This window comes from Columba livia, chromosome 1, assembly GCF_036013475.1.
Source record: "Columba livia isolate bColLiv1 breed racing homer chromosome 1, bColLiv1.pat.W.v2, whole genome shotgun sequence".
Taxonomy (NCBI): domain Eukaryota; kingdom Metazoa; phylum Chordata; class Aves; order Columbiformes; family Columbidae; genus Columba; species Columba livia.
In genome coordinates this window covers 129,041,053-129,057,046 of record NC_088602.1, presented here as the reverse complement: position 1 = coordinate 129,057,046, position 15,994 = coordinate 129,041,053, and the positions used below count along the sequence as shown (strand labels likewise).

General features: G+C 39.0%; 1 long non-coding RNA gene across 1 annotated transcript in view; it reads right to left on the bottom strand.

The window, feature by feature from the left end:
• LOC110361534 (uncharacterized) overlaps positions 1-15,994 on the bottom strand; it is a 27,425-nt gene extending 11,431 nt beyond the window's left edge. The window contains exon 1 of the long non-coding RNA XR_002418206.2: positions 15,490-15,994. This is a non-coding gene — a long non-coding RNA (uncharacterized LOC110361534). The remainder of the gene's footprint in view (positions 1-15,489) is intronic.

Below are 15,994 nucleotides of genomic sequence, written 5' to 3'. Positions count from 1 at the left end.
CGCTCAATATTTTGTGCCATCTTATTGGAAGTAGCTTCATATGTGATTATCAAGCCAGCAAGGCACACGCAACTAATTCGAAGAATTCAAAGTATAAGCAAAACACTTCATATGACTGACAATCTGTGGTCATACCAGAGTTAACACACCAGTTAAGAAACTAAACCTCAGTTTCATCTGGATTAATGTTAGATGTCTTCTATAGAACTGTAGATTAGGTGCAGGTAAACTAGATTTCTAGATTATCATTAACTTCTGTCACATCAACAAATGAAGGTCAAGGTGTGATTCTTCTGTTCACTTATAGATGTCTTGTGTAGAATTAAATGAACTGCGCGCCTTTTTTTAAAACAAGGGAGGATACACTGCAGTGGTAGAACACAGTGCAAAACAGTTTCAGCTACAACATCCAAAGAATTTAAAAGCTCTCCAGCTTACTAACATAGTATTGACAGCCTACTCACAGTATGGAGAATTCTCCACCTCTCTTTTTACCCGGGGAAGAAGAAAGGACAAGAACTAAGTGGGTTTTATCTCTACCATTTTGGCAAAAGGTGATGCTGTTACATTATAAGTTGAGATCCTGTTTAATTGTAGATGTTCCTGCTTTCCTTTTTGTTCTCTTTCCTTTTCTTCTGCCCCTGTTCTCACCTAGACCAAGTTTGTGTTTGCTGCTTGTTTAATATTGTGTAATTTAAGTAATTAAGTAATTTAAGGCCAGAAGCAACCTGAAAGTCTATCTAATCTAACTTTCCATGTATCTTAGACACAATTCTCCACATATGAGGGATTTGGGTAGATATTTCTAGATAGAGTTTGTCTTCCAGAAAGTATTGGAGATGAAGAATTCACTATTTCCTGGGGAAATTTGTTCCCTGGTTAATAAATGTCACTGTTACAGAAAATATCACTTATTACATTTAGAATTAACATTGGCTTAAGATCTCAGCCATTGCTTCTTGTATATTTCATTCTCAGCTGCTTTACAGAGAGCTGTTGCAAACCTGGCATTTTCTCCTTAGGAAGAACTTACAGTTATAAGGTGGCACTTCTCCTTTTTTTTTCTTTTTTTTTTTTTTTTAATTTACCTGTCCTTTTTAAGTTTCTCAGTATCAGGCATGTCCTCCAAGACCTTAAAATGTTTTTCAGTGGCAATGGTTCTGCCCCACACAGTCTGTTGCTACGGATAGTTTCTTCCTTAATAGCTATAAAACTTGGGTTTCTTTGGCTGTATTATTAAAAAACAAACAAACAAAACCCCAAGACCCAAGTCTGACATCTATACTTATAGATCCAGGTTGCCAAAAAAACAACAGTTTGTTGTAAAACTGCTCTGCTTTAGTCTTTATTTTGTTTATTATTGAATCACTGATGTCATATTGAACAGCACTCATCTCTTTTTGCTGATCTCCATGTTATCCAGTTTTGCACTAGGCTTGCAGTGAAACCTGAAAGAGAACCCTGGAGCAAAAGAATGTGGTCTCATTCACATTCTCCCATATTCACAACAGACTGATTAAACAATAATGGGAGCAATGCCTTGGTCCTAAAGGATTCACGCACAGATACTATCTGCTGCCTTCTTACCTTACCTCCGGCTACAAGCAAGTGCTGTTCTAGAATTTTCATATTTTCCTATACCATCCATTCACCACTCCCCACTATGAACCCAAACTAGAAATGGTTCTCTGTCCCTCTGGAATAAAATAACTAATTCTAAAGAACAGCAGTTAGTGTTTACTTTCAATTAAGAGCCCTGTAATCTGTATGCATATCTGGTCAATTATGGTATCAATACGCATCGTTAATTCCTTCCTCTTTAGCTAGGTCACTGTACATACTAAGCTGAATTTTAAGCCTTTTTCTTCCCCCTTTAGAAAGGCTTTTCAATAGCGTCTAGAAAGGTTTAAACACACACAAAATAGAAGCATTTTTTGAGCTTGAATAATTTCAGTTATTACAACAAGGGCAAACAGGGCAACCAATGGAACTGATGTGCCTGAAGTTCTGCTTGTTGATGCCCTTTTGTTTAGCCAATGGAATAGATATTTCCATAAGCCTGTGGCAAAATTTCTTAAGAAAAAATAAAAGGAAGAAAGAAGGGCGGAAGACAGGGAGGAAGACAAGAAGGAAAAAAGGCCTTGAAAACAGATCGTTAGAAGAGACACTGCTTTGGTAGTATATCTGTTAAATAATTGTGACAGAATATATATCCGTTCTACACACCATTGTAATATCTTCAGATATCATGGGGATACATATAAATACACATATATAAACATATATATGTGTGCGTGTATACACATATATATGCATATATATAATATACATGCATACATATGATGTGCCTAAAGCTATAGACATCTCCATTGCATGTATTAGAACGTGTCCATTTCTAAATAATAGCACAGTGCTGCTCCCAGTTAGCTATAGTGCTCACGTTATGCCTCTCTAGCCCCAAGGGCATACAAGTATTCAGAATCAGAACTTGCATGATAAAAATATGACTGATTCTTTTTTACATTAGCTCAAAATCAGTTTGGGAGTGCTTTCTCTCTGATTCCTGGGAATCAAATCAGTTAAGCAGTTTGTAGAGCTGTGGGTAGAAGAGGAGCTCGGCACAGGACTTTTTTTCTTCTGGAGCGGTTCCCTACTTTCATTTCTGTATCTGTGATTCAGACCACAAGTAGAGCAATTCTAAAATGATATAACAGCAGATTGAGACTCACAGATGTTTTCTTAATTTATTCCCATTCCCTATCACTACCCCTCACTACAGATAATCTCTCAGCACAGCACTGAAGCACAGCACTATTCTATTTTATGTCTATGGTATGCTGTTGCTGCAATACTGTTCAGCAAACACTGAGTTCACGTGGGTCATGAAGAAAGGCGTTTTGTGACTTGGCAAAGATGTAGATCTGGTTCAGATACTTTGAATGTAAGGGGTGCCTGAACCCAGTGAATTGCCTGATGACAGTCCAAAATTTGTTAATTTACCAGATTTTTTGCCATACATTCTCTTCTCTGGCATAGCACAATCCTGATATTGTTCCACCTAAAAGGCAAAACACTTGTGAAAGACAGTGAAGTCTAGAAATGGCCAGGTAGCCTCTAATGGGAGTGAGTCGCATCATGTACCAACTCTCAATCACCTTCATCCTCTCACACTATACTCAGCACAGTCCTCAAAAAAAGGACTGGGTGCTTTCCACAACACACTGAATTTGGACAACACCTGAGCTATAAGCTGTGGGCAGAACATTTCCTTTTATGTTTCAGATGCCCAGATAACCCTTGAAAAGCATCCTTGGAATCTGACATGAAAAACGCTGTGAAAATCATTTGTTCTCATTTCCAATAAGCTTCTCTTTCTGCCAGTAAGCTTGTTCCTACATAAATAGAATGATGCAACAAAAAACCCCTGGAACACAGGCCTTCTTGTTTCATTTGTACTTTGCTTCAGGTACACTTGCTGTGCTGCTCATGGTCACCAAGCCAGTCACAGGGTTCAAGAGCAATTTAACTAGATCATGCGGCTCCTGCCTCAGAGTACTTATTAGATATCTTAAACATACCAGTTGTATGACACTGCCAGCCACTTATGCTGCTAGGGAATGTTCTGTGCTCCACTGAAATAATTGGCGATTCCATATGACTTCCTTCTTGGAACCCTGATTCCCCAGAACATTAGAGGTTTTAGCAGAGAATTCTTGGATCCATCCTAGCTGAGATTCAGATGTGATTTCTGTGGATACTTAAAGGTATTTAAGTATAATACTTACAGGTTACTCACAGATGTCACCCTAGTTGCAATTGTCCTGAAATTTACAGACTTCATGATCCTTTTGACTGAACATCAAAACAAAACAAAACAAAACAAAAACAAGAAGACAGAAGTCTGTAATACAGACAATTTTATGTTTACGCTTCCTTTCAGAGAAACCAAGTTTATAGAAGTCCCAGAGTTCCTGATATAAACTACAATAATATGCAGATAAAATATATTTTTTTCAGATAGTTTAAATATATTTCTAAAGCATCTTTTGAATAAAATGAAGACCTCATCAAAATTGTTCTGTTGGTCTATAGGAATAAAAAACTTGCTTATAGTTTTTGTAATCATTCATCATTTTGATAACAAAAAAGACTACAAGTGATTCTCTAATACTGGCATTATTTGCCACAGCAGGAGTTCTCTGGAAAGTGGTCTTCCAAAATCCGTACAATTTCTACCCAGGAACAGTTTAAACATATATATGCTGACAGCTGAAGATGCTACAGAAAGGGTCAACACTAACAAGTAATTTCAGCACATAATCTCTTGATGTATTAATACTTCCTGCTAGTCTTTCTGTTCCTCACTCTGAATATGCTTTGGTGACTCCATTGGTATGAAATTAAACAAACCAAACTAGTTTCTTTCCCCTCTTGCTCCTTTCATTGTCTTGCTCCTCCAAACACACATACAAATATGAAATTTAGGAATTATCCATATAAAGGACTTAATTAGACTTACTGTCTTAGTAAAACCTTATGTAACAGCTGTTCTGCAAGAATCCATATAAACATTTGATTCCAGAACAACACAGATCTTTTTTCAGAGTAAATAAATATTGTTCTTTGGAAGTGTACACTGTTTTGAAAGAAAGGTAACATTAAATCACCAGGAGCCTTTTAGGAATAAGTGCCACACAGATCATTCATTAGTAGCTATTTTAGCCAAATTCACTGAAAGGACAAGCTGTTACTTCATCCTTCCGGCTCTTAAGGAATAATGTAACAAGACAGATAGTATCTACTTGCTTTTTGCCCTCCTCCTCTCCACCTCAGCAGAAAACAGAATTGCCAGGACACTAAGGAGTTGAGGGTACTGGTGGATGAGAAATTGGACATGAGCTGGCAATATGCATTTACAGCCCAGAAAGCCAGTCATATCCTGGGCTACATCAAAAGGACCATGGCCAGCAGGTCAAGGAAGGTGATTCTGCCTCTCTACTCTGCTGTCATGACACCCTACCTGGGGTACTGTGTCCAGCTCTGGAGTTCTCAACACAGGAAAAACATGAACCTGTTGAAGAGGGTCCAGAGGAGGGTCACAAAATCAGAGGGATGGAACACCTCTCTTATGAAGGAAAGCTGGGATAGTTGGGGTTGTTCCACCCGGAGAACAGAAGGCTCCAGAGAAACGTTATTGCAGCCTTTCAGTATGTAAAAGGGAGTTTATAAGAAAGATGGGGACAAACTTCTTAGCATGGTCTGTTGTGATATGACAAACAGTAATGTTTTTTAACTAAAAGGGTAGATTAAGACTAGATACAAGGAAGAAATTTTTTACAACGAGGGTGGTGAAACACTGGAACATGTTGCCCAGAGAGGTGGTAGTTACCTCATTCCCTGGAAACATTCAGGGTCATGTTGGACAGGGCTCTGAGCAACCTGATTTAGTTGAAGATGTCCCTGCTTATTGCAGAGTGGGGGTGGAACAGATGACCTTTAAAGGTCCCTTCTAACCCAAACTATTCTGTGATTCTATATTCAGTTTATTATTGGAAATAATATACCTTGGGCAATTCTTTAGGGACTTTCCAGTAAACCTTGAAAATGTAGCCTTTGTTTCAAAATAAAACCCAAAAGTGAACAGATTATTTTCCAAGGTACTGACTGTGAGTACACTTTTACCTTCTTCAGAATCATATACAGGTATCAATAGAAATGGTACACTGGATTAGAAATTTGCTGCTCAGAACATGTATTCCCCTTTTTTCAGTTTTCTCAAAATCCAAATGTGCCATTGAGTATTGTTTGGCCAGGATACACAATGACATGTAGTGAGGAGGTAACTTAGTGTTCCAGCACTGCATACTTCTGACATATTTACTATGGAAAACTTCTGCCTCTTTCTTTTTCAAGGAATACATGTGACATTAGAAAAGAATGAAAAAACATAAAAGCAGATTAAGTATATATATATATATATATATATATATATGTATATATATATATATATATGTAAGTGTTCTACCTTTCCATAATTACATGGGTAAAATGTTCTTACGGTGTCTGGAGGAAAAAAATACATTGACAACAACAATGAAATCTTTTCTGATAGAGGAGAAAAGTGAAAGTTATGAGCCTTGATTTTCAAACAGTTATAAAAACAAAAATTATATACGCACTGTGCTATATTATCACACTGACTGAAGTGACATTTACTTTCCTAATGTACCATCAGTGCGGGTATACTTATACCAGTCCAGTTTCTGTATTTTCACCTTGCTTGTTTCCATTCTTCAATATTCCAGGTAGAGTTGTCTTCTAGGAACTGGAAAAAACACTGAATAGATGCTGAAAGCAAGTTAGATTCGTGGCATCTCAGTGTAGATCATGTTACCTGTTATACTGCAGTGCAAGTTATCATCATGGAATTTCTAGCCCAAACTGAGGTATGAAGTTATATATTTCATGTTCATGTTACTGTTTACAATGGAGTGTCTCAGTTTTTTTTTCTATTTATTATGCAGGAGAGGTGTAGAGGTTTTGATTGCAGGGTGACAATAAAACCATGGCAGATGTATTGTTAATCCCCTCTTCCCGCCCTTCTCCCCTTTTAGCCCCTCTCTCTCCCTGCTTCCCACTAAGGACAGGTGATTGGGAGGGAAAGAAGGACAGAGAGAAGACAGTTGGAAATATTAAAAATGTTTTACTTATGCTACCAATAAAAATAGAGAAAATAATACAAAATATACAAAACCAATCTTGAAGGTCCCAGCAACTGCTCAGGCAGGTGTAGTACCAGTACCTGAAGTCCTGGACTGGAGCCTGCAGCCAACTGGAACTGGATTCACTAGGCCTCAGTTTGCAGGAATGACTCACAAGGTCCTCTCCTAATGTCTGCCATAAGGAAAAGGGACGAGATCCTTGTGATCTCCCATTTTTATATTCAGTATCACGTGAATGGGGTGGTATACTCGGTTGGTCAGTTTCAGTCACTACTTCTTGTTGCCCCTCTTGCGGTATGTACATCCATGTCTATCAGTACAGCGACCTTGCATACCATTGCTATGTCTACCAAAACATGTACCTGGCTTTCAGGAGAATGCAGCTAATAAGAAGGCTTTAGCTGACAGGCAAATTCACTAAAAGAGAAACTTGTTTTTAACAAAAGTAGGACAGGAGGAAATTGTAAATCAAAATGATAAGAAAATACCATTGCATACAGTCCCTTAGCATAACTGCTGGACTCTCCTGTAATTCCAGAGAGAAAATTTGCCTCTTTGATCTCAGACACCACAGACACAGTCCAATTTTAAAACCAGTAAAAGAATAGTTTATTATTTCAGATCAGTTTGAGGAAAACAATTCTAAGGAACAGTGCTAAATACTCCTCTATTCTGGTCATAAAAATAAAAAACTTAGAAAGTTCCAAATAAAACTTGTGATCTTTCCTTACTGGACTGGAGTTATTTTCCAAAATACAACTAGTGATGGTTGGCTGGAAAAATAATATCTACTTCTCTATCTGTTCCAGGTATCTGTAACACTGAAGAGAAGGATTTTCTCTCACCTCTGATATGTCTTGTTTTTAAAAGTCTTAGGGGTTGAGTTCTTTGAGAAATGCGTTGAAGGGGAAGGATCTTCATTAGGAGGAATCCAGATCATATGGTGTTATAAGGTACTTGTGTCTATAACACGTTAAATACTATTTTGTCCCAGAAGATTGAGCTTTAAGAAGCACTTGCATACTAAACTTCTGATGCATAAATGCAGCATAGAAGTGAATATGTATGAGGTTCTAATCAGGTTATTTTTAGTTAAGAAAACATATTTGAACATATAAATGTCTATGGATTATACGACTGCCAAAACAAACAGTATCACACTTGAGCTATTTGATTTGGTACACTGGAGAGTGTACCTTATCATATCTTTCAATATAGTCACCTACACTGTGGCAGTGGAGTTTAAAAACATGTAACATATGATTCAGAGCAGGATTTGAATCAAAGTCTCAGGAAATGGCTATGACAACTCCTCCCAAGTACTCCATATTAAACTGCTTTCAGTGTCCCCAGGTGGAAATGTTAAAAAGATGGATAATGGCTAATTGTGGAAAAATCCTGTAGTTCAGTAATATGAGCAGTCTCCTGCAAGGAAAGACTCATCCCTACTTTGAATCAAGGATAGTGAATATTAGAACCTGTGTTTCTCACATCACTGGGACAGGCTATCTACATGATTCTCATAAAGCTGTCCTTCAGCTTTTGTTAAAGTAGACCTGCTAAAGACATCTTTTTTGTAGAGTAGACCACAAAACTGTGTTTAAGTAGATTTTTTCCCCATTTATTTCTATTCACCTGTGTCCTGGTTTTGCTAAAAACAAGTTTCTCTTTTAGTGAATTTGCCTGTCAGCTAAAGCCTTCACATTAACTGCATTTTCCTGGAGAACCAGACACCTGTTTTGGTAAACCTAGCAATGGAATGCAAACTTATTGATAAGCACGGATGGACATCTCGCAAGAGGGGCGACGAGAAACAAGTGACCAAGAAACTGACCAACTGTGTATAACATTCCATTCACGTGAATACTTCATATAAAAGTGGGAGATCACGAGGATCTCGTCCCTTTTGCCCTTTTGCCTTTGCTTTTTCCCTTTTTCCTTACGGCCAACATTAGGAGAGGACCTTGCTAGTTGTCCCTGCAAACTGAGGCCTAGTGAGAGACTGAATCCAGCTCCGGTTGGCTGCAGAGTCTAATCCAGGACTTTGGTTGCCGGCTCTGCAGTTGCTGAGACTTTCATGATTGGTTTTGTATATTTTGTATTATTTTCTCTATTCTTATTAGTAGCATTAGTAAAACATTGTTAATTTTTCCAACTCTCTTCTCTCTGTCCTTCTTTTCCTCCCAATCGCCTCTCCTTAGTGGAAAGGGGGGAGAGGGAGGGGGAAAAAGGGGGAAGTGAGGCGTGAAGAGGGGGTTAACAATACATCTGCCAGGGTTTTATTGTCACCCCGCAATCTTAACCCTCGACAACATGTCTGTTTAGTTGATGAAGTCGTCTACCAAAGGCCTTGGGAATTCAGGTAGGTCATCACTGACTGGAAGCTGGAAGCTAGCCAACATTATTGTACTTTACAAGAAGGTCATATAAAGGAAGATCCAAGAAACTACAGATCTGTTAGTCTAACCTCAGTACCCAGAACATTATGGAGAAAATAATCTAGGTGCTACTGAAAGGCATTTAAAGGACAATGCAATAATCGGGCACAGTCAACAAGGGTTCACAAAGCAAAAGTACTGTCTAGCTAATTTGATATCCTTCTATGATAAGGTCGCCCACCTAGTGGAGGAAGGAAAGCCAGTAGATGCAATTTTTCTGGATTTTAGTAAGTCTTTTGATACTGTCTGTCACAACATCTTTCTGGACAAGTTGTCTAACAGTGAGATGAGCAAGTACACTGTGAAGTGTGTGAAGAACTACCTGAATGGCATGGCTTGTACTAAATGGGGCTATATCTGGCTGGTGACAAGTCATCACCAGTGTTCCTCAAGGATCAATTCTGGGGCCACTTCTGTTTGATATAATTACCAGTTATCTGGATGCAGGAGTTGAATGCACCATTAGCAATTTTTCTGGTGATACCAGACTAGGAGATGCTGTTGACTCTTTTGAGGGACAAGAGGCCTTACAGAGGGTTCTGGGTAGATTGAAATATTGGGCAATCATCAACAGCTGAAATTTAAAATGAACAAATGCTAGATTCTGCACCTGAGATGGAATGACACCAGACACAAGTACAGAGTGGAAGAGGAGTGGCTGGAGAGCAGCCATGCAGAAAGGGATGTGGGGGTTCTGGTCGACAGCAGCTCAATATGAGTCAACAGTGTGTGCCTTGGTAGCCAGAAGGGCAAATCACACCCCAGAGTACAGCAAACATAGTATAACCAGCTGGTCAAAGGAGGTGATTATCCTGCTGTATTCAGCATCGGTGTGGCCTTGCTTTGAATACTGTGTGCAGTTCTGGGCCTCACAATTTCAAAAGTATGTTAAGGTCCTGGAATGCATCCAGCAGAGGGCAACAAACCTGGTGAAAGGGCTGGAAGGTATGTCCTATGAGCAGTGGCCAAGGACACCAGGTTTTATCTAGTTTGGATAAAAGAAGACTGAGGGGTGACCTCATTGCTCTCTACAGCTTCCTGAGGAGGGAAAGTGGAGAGGGAGGTGCTGATATCTTCTCCCTGGGATGTAGTGGTAGGATGTCTGGGAATGGTTCAAAGCTGCAACAGGAGGGGTTCGGCATTGACATTAGGAAACATTTATTTGCTGAGAGGGTGGTCAAACAATGGAACAGTCTTCATAGAGAGGTAGCCATTGCCCCAAACCTGTCAGTGTTTAAAAGGCATTTGGACGATGCTCTTAATAACATGTTTAACTTTTGGTGAGCCCTGAAGTGATCAGGCAGTTAGGCTAGACGATGTATGTCCCTTCCAACTAGAATGACACTATTCTAATTTAAAAATAGAATCAAACTGGATTTCAAACATGAAAATACTCTCAACTATTTGTGAAACCTCATGAGAAAACAGAGTAGGAGGTGAATACTCGTAGGAGGTGAATACTTGTCCAAAGGTCATCCGTTCTTGAACCCACTAAGACACGCTAACTGAGTTTGAAGGCATTGGACAGTATCACAGCTGTGGGCTGTTTGTGTTACATTCTAAACCTATAGATAAACCTCTTAGAAAAAGTCACCTTTAAAAATGCAGTCACTTATGGTAATGTCTACTTTCCTAATACTCTATTAGCAGTGCTGCATTCCTCAACATGTTATCTATGTAATCATCTAAAAGAATGTCCCAGACAGTTCTACATGAAATTCCAGTTCCTGCTAGGCACTGGGGTGCTTTTTAGATATCTGAATAAACAACACTGGTGTATAATATGGAACATGAACGGACCACTGATAGCACTTGGCCTTAACTACATCAAGAATGCATGCATTGTTGAAAAATGTTATGCATTATCTAACAATATATGCATAATCTAATCATATATAATAATTTTTAAATGCATAGTCCAAATATAGAGGGTGTTTTAAAAATCTGAACCCAGTTTCAAAGCAGTAGTGATTTCAAATTTGGTCCATCTTTTTGAAACACCCCATATGTAATAATTTAAAGAAATAAAAACCTTTGAAAGAGCAACTCAGCTCTATTTTTAATGCAACCAAGAATTATGATATATTACCCCATAGGTGCATATCATGTGCTAGGAAAAGAAAAAAATTGAGACAGAATAATTTTTTTAAATTTAAATAAAATGTATTGGTGTTACTAATTAAATGTACAAACTGATGACAAACATTGCTTAAATTTGGTTAAACTATAAGTTATTATATTTCTGTGGTGTAGATATTTTACCTTCGATTTGAGACTTACCCTAAATTAAGGGAAATTTCTGTAGCTCTTTAAAGACTGGGAAATTTTTTACAGTGATTGTGTGAAACACTGGCCAAGGTTGCCCAGAGATGTTGTAAATGCTCCATCCCTGGAGACATTCAAGGCCAGGTCGGATGGGGCTCTGAGCAACCTGATCTAGTTGAAGATGTCCCTAGATGACCACTGAAGGTCCCTTCCAACCCAAACCATTGTATGACTCTATGAGACAGTCAAAGTTTTTAATCAGCATTGACCTACTAGGAGACGTGAGTCAACCAAAAGGGAAGCTCTACCCTGCAGATGTTTAGTTTGAAAATGGGGAAAGGTAATAGAAGTTATTCAAGGCCATGCACAACATTTAAAATTCAGGGTTACATGGTGTTTGTAATAATTTCCCTTTTTATTGTGTGAAACTAGGGTAACGTAGCCTTGGCCATACTGTGACACAATGGCAGCTCACTAAGTGTTCTGTCAGGGAACACAGCCAGTGACACTTATGCAGAAAGATGCCAGGGGTTTTTTTAAATGCAAATATCAGGATCACATCCACTCATGAAGTACATAAGGCAATTTTGTCAGGGAGGTATGATGTAAACTAGCATAACAACATTGATAATAGGAGAATCTACAGTACCTCGAGAATCTGCTTTTCCTTGAGAATGCCATGAAACAAGTTCCTTGCATCTCTGACTGCATTCAGTAAATTTATGCTACTAGCCATGGTATAAATGTAATCTACCTTAAGTACTATAAAACCCCATACTCTAGGTTATTTCTTTTTACCTCACTATATCCTGTTCCAGAACTAAATTACACTTCCTGTAAAAAGCACTTTTCAAAATTTGGTTGACTATATGTCTTATTTCTTCCATTATACGAAGAACAGGATCATCCTTCTCTTTGCATTCATTGTCTTAGGAAGTCCTCCCTCTATGCACACACCCTCCCACTTAGCAGTTTCTAAACCAAACAATTCAAATTCATATAAAATAATTTCTTGATGCTTTAAATAAGTTTTTGTATTCATTCTTACATTCTTCTCATTTTTATGAGATGCAATAACCAAGGCTGAACACATGATTCCAGCAGAAAGTTGTTTCACTCGTTTACAGAATGGGATAAAGTTTTCTGAAGGATGTTGGCTCTTTGACTGTTCACTTCTCCCATTAGCTTGTGGCTACTTCTAGCCTAAGTATTGCAATATTCTCATTGTTATTGTCTTCCTACTTTTAAATAGGCTAAAATTTTAAAAAGGAAGTCATTAACAGTGAAAATATTCTAACATCTCACCTCTTTACTGTTTTCAGACATGTTATATTAATTTCATTTTTTTTTTTGAACAGTTCATTAATTCAGTGGTAGTGAACCTTTATAGTTTCTCGTTGCTAACCTTTTAGTTACTGTACAATTATTGGCCCTCTGGACTTTGGTTCTCAAGCCAAATTTTATTGCTTTCATGTTCGGGAATTCCTCAGGTGCAAGCCATCATGATTAAGCCAAATAGAATAAATAACTGGTCAAGCCAGTCCTGTGATTCACCTGTTTGGCCACCCACAGGAAATAATCATCAACTCAGTTTCCCCAAATACCTTGCAAGGGCAGAGTGCACAGCAGCTACTATGTTAGCAACATGAATTTTTTTTTACCTAGATGTCTTTTAAGGAGCACTGATGCTATGCCCCTGTGCTATGGATCCTGAAAATTTGTAGCAATTATCCTGCAAATAAGGATGAAATACTTTTCAGATAGCTAAAACTCAGAAGAACTAGTTTGCTATGCATTCACCAAGCACATGTCAGTGTTGAAGTGGTATTCCCCTTGCTAGCATACTTTCAGACTGTATGGCTAACCCCCACCTCATTGCATGTCATTGTCAAACGAGGATGACATCAAAACCATGGCAGCAGACCAAGGTGGATCAGCAGGTAGTATGTTGTGTCTTGGGTTGCAGCTGCACAACCATTTTGAGTGAGGTGCTCAGCCCCACCCTTGTCTCTGCCCCAGATAGGCATTCTTCTGTACCTCCTTGTGTTTGGGTTAGTTCTTGTTCAGTTCACAACATGTCAAGAACCCATCCAGCTGAAAACAAACTTTTTTCTCAGGTTTATAGCCTTCAACAAGCTCACTTCTTTGCCCCATCTCACAGCACAGCCACATTAGCACTAGTCCCGGCACAAGGAAGGTGATGAAGCAGAAAGTTTTGGACAGAGGGAGAAGATTTCTGCTTTCAGTGGCAGCCAAAGCACATAACATCAGTTTACTGTGACTACATAAATTAAGCTTTGTTGAAGAGGCTATACAATTTCTCATTGGCTGCCTTTCTACCTCCTAAGTATTTGCATGTGAATGGTGGAAGATTCCTATAATCTCTGTTTTACTCTCCTCCACAGTCACACAATTTTAAAATGCTTTAAAATTTTGTCCCTCTTCAAAAACATTTCAGCATAGAAGAGACATATGTATATGTAATAAACATGGGTGTGACACATCACATTTCTGGTAGCAATTGGGCCAAAGTTCAAAGTATGGCTCCCTCACGACCACAAACTATTAATGGTGGCAAAAGATTCCTATGATCTCTGTCTGCTCTCCCTGACACTTTGGAGCTGCTGAATTCTCAGTTGTCAAATCACCTCTGCCATTGTGCTGCAGTGTCCTTTACTTTGTTCTTTAGGCATGGTTCTGTGCCTTCCTCAGCAGAACTCAGCCAGCCACCTCCATCTCTTTCTAATGGTGTGTCTGTAAATGAGTGTCTGTAAATGTCACTTTCTCCCCCTGTTCCAGCTGGGATAAGCCAATCCAAGCAGGAAACAGCTGCTTCTGCAGAAAAGGTCAGAGTAGAAGAGTGACAGTGAGTTGCAACACTTGGCTGAGTCAAGCAACTTGGATGAGTTCCAGAGTCAGACAACCTGCTGAAGAGTTGCTGAGTGAAAGATACACACTGGTCTTCAAAACTACTTCCTGATTTAAAGAGAGGTGGCTTTCTTCAGAAGTTGTAAGAAGTCTATTGTGTTTCCCGAAGAGTCTTGTTTATATTCCATGCAGGACTTCCCGGCATGTATTTTCATGACAGTTTTTCTTTTCTTTTTTCTTTTCTTTTCTTTTCTTTTCTTTTCTTTTCTTTTCTTTTCTTTTCTTTTCTTTTCTTTTCTTTTCTTTTCTTTTCTTTTCTTTTCTTTTCTTTTCTTTTCTTTTCTTTTCTTTTTTTCTTTTCTTTTCTTTTCTTTTCTTTTCTTTTCTTTTCTTTTCTTTTCTTTTTTTAAGAGAAACAGCAGAACTAGAAGTGCCAAAGATTATCAGGTGCTACTTTTGTCTACTTTTCACTTGCTTTCTCTTTCAGGTGTATTTTGACACTATCTGCAGAAAAGGCAACAATGATAGTGACAGGAGACCAAATGGGAAGGTTTGCTTGAAGCTCTTCTGGCAAACTTCTCTTGTCTGTCTCCTTCCACCACAATCAAGGCCCACATATATATGCTTAAAACCCAGCCCCAAGGAACAGCTACCCATGTCCTTCAGCTGTCCTAAGATGTTATTTTCCTTCTGTGTGAGTCATTAAACCTAAAGTTTATCAGCAAAAGGACTGAAAAGGAATCTCTGTGTGTTGTCTTTAATGCAGACTTCTGTTCCATCTACAAAAATATCCTTGCAGATGCTTGCTATCCCTGAACAAAAAATTCATCATGCTAGATTGATAATTTGTCATGGAGGCACCCCAAGGTTAGTTTAGGCAGACAACAAGGTCCAAAACAAACTTTTATTCTGATCAAAAGGTGCAGCAAATTAACCGCTAAAGAATGTTTTAGCACTCCAGTAATGTATATACAGGTTCGAATGACAGTTTAGGAAATTATTGGGTGCAGCAAATAATAACAATGGAGATCCACAGTGTGCATACATATGGCTCACAAAAACAATATCAGAGCCGTCCCTGACTTCAGGAAACAAACACACGTGCTCATATTTAGGCATGGAATACCCTCACTTTGTCTAGTGAGGAAAAACACCCGCAAATCCTGCGAGGAAATATTAAGTAGGTTATCACTTACCCACACTGTGCAGTGAGGAGGTCCCAGTCCTGGGAGATTACCTTAGGCAGCAATCCTGGCTAAGGGGAGGGCTCTCAGTGACAGTATTCTTGGCCCACGACTCCAAGAGAACATGCCAAAACGCATGCCTCGGCGGGCGTCCCATTTATATAGCCATGTCTGATCTGACTGTGGGCATTCCAGAAGCTTCTCTACACCCCACTCTGGCTATAGGGTGCTCTGAAACTTCTTGCTCCTTGGCGCCTCTGCCCCCTCTCCTCCTCTCTCTTAACGACCCTGGCAAATGGGCTCTGGGGTCAAACAAAAGAAGCTGTTAACCCCGTTGCAGGAGAGGCTAGGGGGATGTGTTGAGGGAGAGGGGGTTGTGCCTGCACCTTCCATATGGAAGGAAGCAGGAGGGGGAGAGAGGGGGGTGTGCAACTGCCACACAATTTAAAAGAATGTGAGGCCCAGGAGCTGAGCTCTCATTTCTTCTCTCTCATGCTACTCAACTGAATGAGCATGA